General features: G+C 43.9%; 1 long non-coding RNA gene across 1 annotated transcript; it reads left to right on the top strand.

Moving 5' to 3' along the window:
* The first annotated feature begins 670 nt into the window (after positions 1-670).
* On the top strand, positions 671-10,106 carry LOC107300256. The gene is made up of 5 exons (XR_001549208.1): positions 671-748; positions 3,516-3,640; positions 6,108-6,229; positions 8,551-8,704; positions 9,989-10,106. It is a non-coding gene; the product is annotated as an uncharacterized LOC107300256 (long non-coding RNA).
* Positions 10,107-11,134: the final 1,028 nt, after the last annotated feature.

Genomic DNA, 11,134 nt, shown 5'->3' with positions numbered 1-11,134 from the left:
GTGGACTTCAACTCCCAGAATTCCTGAGCCAGCTGATACTGATACTGATGCTTTTAATTTAGTAAACCGAACAAATTATAAATGTGATCTGTTTAGAAGCATTTTATGAGTGCTTGAAAAACTGGTGGCCTTCATTATTTGATTGTCAAATGCACTACAGGTAGTCCTCAACTTACCATCACAATTGAGCCCAAAATTTCTGTTGCTCAGTGAGAAATTTGTGACATGGGCTTTGCTCCATTTTATGATTTTTCTTGCCACATTTGTTAAGCGAATGATTGCAGTTGTTAAATTAGTAACATGGTTGTTAAGTGGATCTGGCTTCCCCACTGACTTTGCTTGTCAGAAGGTTGCAAAAGGGGATCACATGACCCCAGGACACTGCAACCGTCATAAATGTGAGTCAGTTGTCAACCATCCGAATGTAAATCACATGACCGTGGGGCTACCACAACGGTCATAAGTGTGTAAAATGGTCATAAGTCACTAAGTGAACTGTTGTAAGTCGAGAACCACCTGTATTTGTGGGGAGAATGCTTTATGTAACAGCTCTGCAGTCATGACATAGGATGTTTGCAAGATGACAGAATTGTTATATGTATCTCTAACCTGAACTTTTCAATCACTGTCAAAAATATGATTTATCTTAATTTTTTTTTTCAATCTTCATTTTCTTCATGATTCTCTTGTAGACTGAGCAAGATCCAAATGCTGATTCTCTCCTTGATATCTTCAATTATTGGCTAAAGTAAGTGGCTTCTCTTCAGGGAAAAGGTTATATATTTCTGTTTGAAACAATTTAGTTGGCTAGCTTAATTTTTAGTCAGTAGTTAGTCACGAGCTTTAAGTCTTTCTGCTGTGGATGTAGGTGAAATTAGTAATAATTGGCTGGAAGTTGGCAACAGTTTCTCACCAATCCTAGAAGATAGGGAACATATGAAATTTGTTCTAAAACTTGTTTCTAATAGCAGACTCTTTGAAACCAGAGAACAAATTCAAGTGTGATTTACCCTGTTCGTTTTACAATTGGCAGTGAATACAATGATGTTGCCCCAACTTTCGCATGCCTTTGCAGCATCCCCATATTATATATGGCTACAGAAGGATGCCACAGTTGGGGCAAGATCACTGCGCAGGAAGCAGTTACATGGAATAAAAGCTAGCAGGACATGGAACATATTGTGGCTTGGGGTTTAACAGGATTGTAGTTGAACCAAAATTTGGAATTCTATGGCTCTTTGGGTTTTGACTACAACAAAGTCTTCCAGAACGAATAATCCCATTATCTTCTTTTCCTGCAACTGCTATGCTCCTAGCTTAGCCTCTGGCCTGCTTCTTTCCCGAGTTGTCTCGGCCTATTTTTTTCTAATTTTGTCACTGATACACTGTGCTCCCAACCCACAACTTCCCCACTCCCAATGCTGTTTTTTTCCTGCTGCTACCATGCTTGAATTCAAGTGCAACAGGCGTAACCTGACCGGTCCATCTACCTTGCTCTTGATTATCCCAGCTCCTTTTCTATCTTGGTATGGCTGCCTCTGCAACGCGTATTTGGACCAAAAAAAATGTGGGTTCTGGGTCCAAACAAAACAATTGTCCAGGCAAGGGCAAGCTATGCTCTATTCACAAAATGTTTTTCACCTCTTTGTAGCTGAGTAAAATGCATTTGTTATGCTTAAACCCGTGGCCATTTTTTCCAGTGACTTAAGGTTATAACAGCACTGAACAAATGGCGATTAAGAGAAGTCTCAAGAGTTCCAGCCATCCCAGCAGTCATATGATCTGTGGGTTTGGCAACCAGTTTGAACTTATGACACGGCACCCTACAATCACATTTGTAATCTTCCCTAAAAAGTCAAGGAGGAGCCAGCCAGTAAAGTTGCAAGTTGTTGAGTAAGTCCCCTCCCACCTATACGCTCTCTTCCCAGCCCCTCTGTGCCTCATCATGCTGGCCCTTTTGCACACCCACTCCTCCGACCCTCATTACACCCTCATGCAACTTCCATCCACTACACCTTTCATACATACCCTTGTATGTTCCCCCAATCTGCATCTCTCGTGTACCCCCTTGCACCTCCCTGACCCTTGCACGTCCTCCCTGATCTGGACTGTGCTCTTGCTTACCCTTGTGCATTCCCCATTTCTCCCCTCTTCTGAACCCTATGCACCCTCCCCCTGTGGCATCTAGTGCACTCCCTTGCATTCTCCCAGACCTTCGCCGCACCTCTTGCACACCTTTTTGTTTTCTCCCCCACCTGCCAGCAGTCACTTACCTATTTACTTGCTTGCAACTTCCTGCTAGCTTCCCCACTGTCTTTGGTTGTGAGAAGCCAGAAGGCGGTTGCCTCCCCAAACAGCCATGGGATCCAGTTAACTAATAATAACCTGGTTTATGCTTTACAGCTGCATTGTTTAGCGATGTAAATATTGGTCCCAATTGTTATAAATTGTGAAGTATCTGTATATAACCTCCTGAGTTTATCTGCTAGTGAGCTGTATGTTATAGAGCAGTGGTGGCGAACCTATGGCACGCGTGCCAGAGGTGGCACTCAGAGCCCTCTCTGTTGGCATGTGCGCCGCCGCCGCCAACAGCAGGTCCATCAGGCTGCCACCGCCGCCTGTAGCAGGAGCCCCACCCAGCACAAAGAAGGTGAAGCGGTCGATTGGCAAGCTCGAGTAGAGGTGGTAGAGCAGAGGTCACCAACCATTGTCGATTGGTGGACTGGAAGAAAAGGGAGGGGGAAGCCTTTTACATGCGTGCATGTGTGCGCGGGGCTAGTGCCTGCGTGATACTCACTAGCCCTGCCCCGTTTTTGTGTGGTGCAGCGCCTCGTATCTGTACCCTGCGGTGTGGCGGCAGCCATCTTTGCACCCCCGGTTTTTGCATGCCAGAGGCAGCACTCAGAGGCGCTTCCCTCCCCCCCCCGAGGGCACCACAATGCTGATGCAGCCCTGGCACTTTGTGATAAATAAGTGGGTTTTGGGTTGCAGTTTGGGTACTCGGTCTCTAAAAGGTTCGCCATCACTGTTATAGAGGCACATATATTTGTAAATAAATGAGACCTGCTTCATTTGTACTATATAAAGGTTGTGGGGATATTTACTAGTAGTTGCATTTTATACTAAATTATTCTGTACTCCTTTAATATTGATAAACTTTGTTCTTCCAAATTTTTTTTTCATTTTATAGGTTAATAAGATACCAGCAGTAACTGCATTATCTCTGCAGGCATTATGAATGTTTCAAATGGGTCTTTTGGGATTGCTTTTAATTACAAATTGAGTTAGAAATGCTATAAATATAACCACAGCTTCTTGACTATGAATATTTAGATGAATGTTTTCATTTCCCCCCACCTTCTGTATTGGAGCATGAGATGGTCTCTTTTTTAGTCATTGGATATGCCCAGCTATGTTTACTATCGCACACTGGCTACATCATATGTCTCCTGAACATTCCAATATGGAATACAGAATAGCGATTCTTATACTTTCTCATTCACTTATCCATTCAGATCACCTATTGTCAAAAAACAGCGAACATTGACAAATGAGTCTCCTGCAAAGAAGACAAAGAAAGAATCATTATCTAGATACAAAAGTTCCAGTGAAAATAAAATCCCTCCAGTCAAAAAACAAGGTGAGGCTTGCTGGTTTATGTCTAGTGTAATCTTTCATGCTTGATTAAAAAGTATTTGCCCTCTTTGTATTCTTGAAGGGAATAGTACATTTTAATTTATTGCCTCAATGATACGGCTGTGTATAACAATTTATTTTTCAGAGTGGTTTGTTGTATTACCGATAAAATGTCACATAAATTGATTCCCCTTTTGACTCAGAGAATGGTGTTTCAGCAGTAACATAGCAGATACTTGTTTACCATTATGGAATTTTTATCAAGTCTTCCAATTGCCAGAATGCATCCAAAAGTATTTATTTCAGTATACATAAATTCAGCTACAATTTCAGTTGAGAAACTGTAGATATCTGAGCTCAAAACCAGATCTAGAAACGCAAGAGAATTTCTTGAGGTATGATACTTTGAGAAGCCATCATTAGCAGATCTGTTTAGATAAACTCCAGTTCAGAACCCTAGGAAATAAAAAACCCTTAACTCCATTTGGTTGAAGTGATAGTTATTTTACTAAGGTTAAGTGGTTGCAGCAAAAGAAAGGCTAGATCTGAAGATTCTCATGCAAAAACATTATGTTTTTCCCCTTCCCCTGGCCCTCCCCCTTTGATTAGTCTATTCCCATACAATTGCATGCTGTTTAGATGTTTCCCCCCTTGGACTTTATGACAGGATACCAGCAAAGCCTAGAGGCTGAAGATGGCAGATCTGACACTCCATCTGAGGATGTTCAAGAAATGGAGCAACCAAAAGTCAAGGAAAGAAGCAATCAGACCTAAACACACTCTTACACCTATTAACGAGCATCCAAATAAACAAGAGCAATCAAGATTCAGTACCACCTAAAAAGCTATTAAGAGCAAGGCTACCTCATAAAAATATCCAGAACATTCCACTCCCTCCCTCACCCATATAACATTTTTGAAATGCATTTTTCTGGATTTTTTTGTTGTTATTCTGTCTCTCACTGTTAAAATACACCTGCCATTAAAATTATAGACTGATCATTTCTTTGTCAGTGAGCAAACATACAAAATCAGCAGGGGATCAAATAATTTTTTCCCTCGCTGTATTTTAATCTTTAAAATCTTCTGAATACGTATTTGTATCCAAAATTGTTTAGCTTTTTAATATTTCCGAAAAGCATGATAAAATGCCCCTTCATATTACTCGTATTTCCAGCAAAGATTCAAAATGCCTTTATACATTCGAGATAATTTTTCTGCTGAGAAAAATTAACCATACATCATTTTGTAAAAATTCTCTTTAAGATTGTAACATAATGTAACCTTCAATCCTTTCAATCGCACATTTTTCCATTAGCCCATCTGTTGGCCCATTAGACAATTTTTTGCCCAACATATATACAACTTATCATACATTATTTCACTTCTTCTGTCTCATGTCTCCGCAAAAACTTATACATTTTAGCAATTACATGCTAATCATTAGTATCTAATTCAACCTCAATATTATTTTGTTCAAAATCAAACATCTTTCTGAGTAGAATCTAAATTTATATTTATTCCATACTCTTAAGAATAGCCTGTCTGGTATAACGGTTTTTAAAAATCTACATTTACCTAAACTTTATCATATCATAAATATCTATGCCACCCAAATCTCAAATTGTGACCTCCTAAATCCAATAGCCTATTTCTAACAACACCCAGTCTCATCCAAACTAAACAACAGGTAGCAAAATATAGCTTCAAATCTGGTCGGACCAGTCCTCTTTTCTTCACATCTTTTATATCTTGTATTTAACTCATGCCTTTTTTCTTTGCTCATACAAATTTAGATATATTCTTCTGCCACTGTTTAGATGGAACACACTGTATATTGTCATGTATTCTTGATGTATTGTAGATTAGTGGGTGCTGGGATTTATACTAAGTTTTTATTTCATCTTTATTCTAAACTTTCCAGAATCTTTAGAGCTGAGCAGTTCTTTAGATTTACTTTTTATGATTGATGGTCCCAACCTTAGCTGTTCATTGTCATAGACCAGTGGTTCTCAACCTATGAGTCGCGACCCCATTTGGGGTCAATCAACCATTTCACGGGGGTCGCCAAGCAAGGCTGTCCGCCATTTTTTTTTTGTCTGCCATTTTTTTTGTCCGCCATTTTTCCCCCTTTTCCGGCAGGTGCCTTACCTCCCTTGAGCTGGGCCAGCTGGTGGTCGGCCTGCTCCGTCTCTGCCGCTTGCCAGCTACGCCTCGGCCGGCGCAGGGGGCGGAACCACGCATGCGCGGCGCTCCCGGGCAGGGAAAGTCCTCGACTTACGACCAGTTGGGTAGTCCTCAACTTACGACCGGTTTAGTCCTCGACTTACGACCGGTTTAGTCCTCGACTTACGACCGGTTGGGGTCGCGGCATTAAAAAGGTTGAGAACCACTGTCATAGACTATAGAAGCTGATCTTTAGTTTTTGAGGAATAGTTATCGATTACCGTAATTATTATTTTACATTCTAGCTGTAAAACCAGTGACTAAGCTCCCAGTATCAGTAAAGGCAACTCCAGGCAACTCTGAAAGCAGCAGTACTGACAGCAGCGATTCCACAGACTCTGAGCAAGAAAAGAAGAATCGAGCAAAGGTTTGTTTTTAATTTTCTCAATACCTCTTCCACAGGGAAAACTTGTAGAGTTTGTGTATTTATCATCAGAGATCACATTTAAAAACTCATCCAGAGGAAGTGAAATAAATTCAAAACATAGAATCAAATAAGATGTATCGTGTTTCCCCAAAAGTAAGACCTACCCCTAGCTTAATTTTGGGGGGTGGGCCTAATATAAGCTCTACACCCCCAAATAAACCCTAGTTTGGGGGCGAGGCACACGCCTAAAAATCAAGCTAGGGAGGGGTGGGGGGGTGAAGCTGCCCCATGTGCCCCACACCCGCTTGCCTTACCGGTAGGACTGCCACAGCCAGACCTCCCATGCCCCAACACTTGTCAAGCCACGTGGCTCGTCACGCCAGTGCTGCCACTCACGGCAGGACGTTGCACAGCGCTTCGGGCCATTGCTGCAGCTCGCAGCAGAAGGCCGCACGGTGCTTCAGGCTGTTTCTGCTCCGCACGGCACTTCAGGCCGTTTCTGCTGCTTGCAGCAGGGCGCCGCATGGTGCTTTGGGCCGTTGCTGCTGCTTGCGGCAAGGAGCCGCATGGCACTTTGGGCCGTTGCCACTCGTGGCAAGAAGCCGCACGGTATTTCGGGCCATGTCCACTGCTCGTGGCAGGATGTTGCGTGGCCCTTTGGGCCGTTTCCGCTGCTCATGGCATGCCGCACGGCGCTTCACGCTGTTGCCATTGCTCGTGGCAGGAAGCCACGCGGCTTCTTGCCGCGAGCGGCAGCAACAGCACAAAGTACCATGGAGCGTCCTGCCGCAAGGAGCGGAAACGGCCGAAGCACCATGCGGCCTCTTGCCATGAGTATCGGCAACAGCACAATGCACCACATCAGAGGTCCCCAATCTTTTGGGCACCAAGGACTGATTCTGTGGCGAAAGATTTTTTCCGTGGACCAGAGGGGGCATGGTTTCGTGTGCTATCTGCATCCAGCAGATGGGACTTGTTTGCGCGGCCTGGTTGCTGGTATGCCGCGACCCAGTGGGCCAGGGGTTGGGGATCCCTGTGCCACATGTGGCAGCAAGCGGCCACTGAAGAAGTCAAGCAGCGGCACGACAGGTGTCAGGGTGTGGTAGGCCTGGCTGGTCCTAAAGTCTGAAAATAATACCTAGTGCCTCTTTTGGAGGAAAAAAAATATATAAGACCGGGTCTTATTTTCGGGAAAACATGGTATGCACAAATCCCAACAATGAAATCATAAAAATAATAATTAGCAGCTGTTTGGTCCAATTTCTCTGCTTAAAAAAAGATGCAATAAAATCGCTCACCAATTCTGGTACAGCAGACAGTGCATCTAGACGTGACTTATTGCTTCAGTAGTTATAACTGAGCATGTGCAATGATGATTTAGATAAGGAATGTTATTAAGTCTCCCTTCACCAGCTTCAAGGACAGAACTTTGCATTGTAGAAAAAAAATTCATTTTATTGGATACAGTAGAGGGGTATCAAACTCGATTTCATGGAAGGCCGCATCAGCATTGTGGTTATCCTCAGGGGGCTGGGTGGGCATGGTTGGGGTGGTGACGGATGACTGGGTGGCTGTGGCCAGCTCAACCTCACTTGCATTAGGTGTCTTAGGACTCAAGCGGGGCTGGGGGGATCGAGGATTCTTCAGTGAAGGGGGCGGGAGCAGGGCATGCGCATGCGCTGATCCATTGGAGGAGCCTCCTAACTCTCTCGGACTGCTTGGCCCCCCGCCCGGAAAGCAACGAAGGGGGCCCTGGGTAGCGGGTGCCCGGCCTGAGAACTTCAACTCCCAGAATTCCTGAGCCAGCCACGCTGAGGGGAAAGGGAGAGGTTTCCAAGCTGAGCCATGCTGGCTGAGGAATTCTGGGAGTTGAAGTTCACGAGTCATGAGGGGGCCATAGTTCCCCCATGCTGGCTCAGGGATTCTGGGAGTTGAAGTCCACGAGTCATGAAGGGGCCAAAGTTTCCCCCATGCTGGCTCAGGAATTCTGGGAGTTGAAATCGAGTCATGAGGGGGCCATAGTTCCCCCATGCTGGCTCAGGAATTCTGGGAGTTGAAGCCCACGAGTCATGAGGGGGCCATAGTTCCCCCATGCTGGCTCAGGAATTCTGGGAGTTGAAGTCCACGAGTCATAAACGAGCCAAGGTTGCCTACCCCTGAGTTAGGGCCTCTCCCTCTCAGTGACACAGCTCTCCTAAAATAATAGATGCTGAGCGAGAAGAACAATAATTTTAAACAAGTTGCACCCATCTGTTGTTGAAGCCTACTTCCATCCTAATTACATTGTATTGATTGACACTGATACGGACCTATCTTGATAGAAGGGAAAAGTTCTCCAATCAGCCGTCCAAAAAACAAAGCCCCAGAAGACATCTAAGAGTTCGGATTCAAGCAGCTCAGAAGATGAAACTCCAAAGCAACAAGTACCAAAATCAGAAAGAGCCCCAAAAGTCACAAAACTGGCTTCTACAACAGGTAACAGCTAACTTCAAGTTATAAGTTTGTGAGTAATTCAAGTGATGTGTGAAAGAAGTAAAGGAGACATGAATGTATTTTGATAGAGATTTTTTTATAGGGTTTTATAAAAGAAAATTTAGTCATATTCTGGTATTGAAACGTGTGGAAGAAATCTTAAGTGTGACAGAAAAATAAGATAATATAAATTGCTTATGACCCAGGCTTGCTGCGAATCTAGAGAAACAGCAATGCTCTCAGGCTGAAAATGGAATAATTGAAAGATAAATTAGGAAGGGATCATGTAGTTTTGTTTGGTTTGCAAGTTCAGTTCCTGCTCAATGTATGAATTCATGTAATATACAAGAGCAAAGTTCTTACTGTTGTTTATTTCTTGTGCTTAATACGTTGAATTAGTGTTTTACAGTGCTAATGATTCACATTTTTAACTATAGAAAATGGCCTAATTTCCTTTGAACTTTGGTTAGTTTCACATGTTGCCAAGTAAGCTTGGATGCTATTTTTGGAAATATTTTTTGTAAAGATATACAGGTAGCCCTTGAGTTATGAATGGAATGGAGCCTGCCCATTCCATTCGTAACTCGAGGATTCGTAAGAGTGAATCTCGCAGCTCGGATGTGATCGCTCCCTGCTTCCGCCCACACATTCGCTAATCGAACGCATGGCTGAATGCACGGGGGGGGGGAGTGGTTATCGTGTTTAAGTTCGAACAAGCACTAAGTCAGTGGTTCTCAACCTTTTTAATGCCGCGACCCCAACCAGTCGTAAGTCGAGGACTAAACCAGTCGTAAGTCGAGGACTAAACCGGTTGTAAGTCGAGGACTAAACCGGTCGTAAGTTGAGGACTACCCAACCGGTCGTAAGTCGAGGACTTTGCCTGCCCGGGAGGGCCGCGCATGCGTGGTTCCCCCTGCGCTGGCCGAGGCGTAGCTGGCAAGCGGCAGAGACGGAGCAGGCCGACCACCAGCTGGCCCAGCCCAAGGGAGGTAAGGCACCCGCTGGAAAAGGGGAAAAAATGGACAAAAAAAATGGCGGACCAAAAAAATGGCGGACAGCCTTGCTTGGCGACCCCCATGAAATGGTCGATCGACCCCAAATGGGGTCCCGACCCACAGGTTGAGAATCACTGCACTAAGTGAATGCTCGCAACTTGGGGATTACCTGTATTACAAAGATATATTTGTAAAAGAGAGGGAGAACTGTTAAAACCATATATAATATTTCAAGCTACTCTGGTTATCTGATGTTTCAATTTAATGGAAACATTTTAATCACAATTGGCAGCAAAACCTACCAAGGCGATGTCCAAAACTACCAATGGCAAAGCAGAGAGTAGCAGCAGCAGCAGCAGTGATGAGACGAGTAGCGAGGATTCCAGCTCTGAAGAGAATCAGCCTGTCAAAGTAAGTGATGAGTCCTTGGCAGGACATCTAGTCATTATTTATTTTTGGTGAAGATAGAAAACTAAATATCTTTCTGCTTGGAAAACTTGTCAAGTGTGTAAACTGCCAAGAGTTATTTGAAATTGCAGTGTCAGTAAATTGGCTAATATATAAATAAAAACTCCCACATTTCTAGGGAAGTATGCCTAGGACTGCACTTTAATCGTCTATGTCAGTGTTGGCGAAGCTATGGCACGGGTGCCAGAGGCGGCACTCAGAGCCCTCTCTGTGGGCACACACGCCGTTGCCCCAGTCCTAGGCCTCCAGCTGGGTTTTATAAAACCTTTTCACTTTAGGCCTCCACCACCGTGTACAAAAAAAAAAAGGTTCAATCAGTCAGTCAATTTCAACTTCTTGCGGGGAAAAAAAAGATCTTGCAAATTTGGAATTGATGGATTGAACTTTTTAGTCCCACCCAGTCTGCCGTTACCACTGCAGCCACGCCCAGCCAATGGGCCACACCCACCTGGCACCCGACGATGCATAAGTGGGTTTTGGGTTGCAGTTTGGGCACTCGGTCTCTAAAAGGTTTGCCATCACTGACTTAGGCAGTACTTTGAGTTTCCATCAGCAGTTAATTGTGGCCTGTGAAGTTAATAGTAGTTAATAGTAGAGAATACTGCCCAAGAAAGTGAGGTGTCTGCTTAATGGATTCTAAAATTACTCAGGCAGGCAGGGAGAGGAAATGGTTAGGATTAACCTAAGATTAATTTCAGCAGCAATTAAGGAAGAACTCTGAAAACACTCTTAGGCAACGGGGAACTGCTGTCTCCTAATCTTACCCTGTGCCATGATATCTTAACAGTTTTCCATTTCTCTGTTTTGGGCATTTGTATATAAGCAGTGTCTGACGGAATGATGATCATCTTGAAAATGGTATTTGTTCGATTGATGTTGGGGCATCTTCAGTTTTCATTTTGTTTTGTTTGTAAGGGTAAGCTGAAGAAACTTCCACAGCGCAAAAACAACACTGCTCAGCCACTTCCAG

The sequence above is a fragment of the Protobothrops mucrosquamatus genome, unplaced genomic scaffold (assembly GCF_001527695.2).
Source record: "Protobothrops mucrosquamatus isolate PMUCROS unplaced genomic scaffold, P.Mucros_1.0 scaffold6486, whole genome shotgun sequence".
Lineage (NCBI taxonomy): Eukaryota > Metazoa > Chordata > Lepidosauria > Squamata > Viperidae > Protobothrops > Protobothrops mucrosquamatus.
This window is presented reverse-complemented; position numbering and strand designations above follow the sequence as displayed.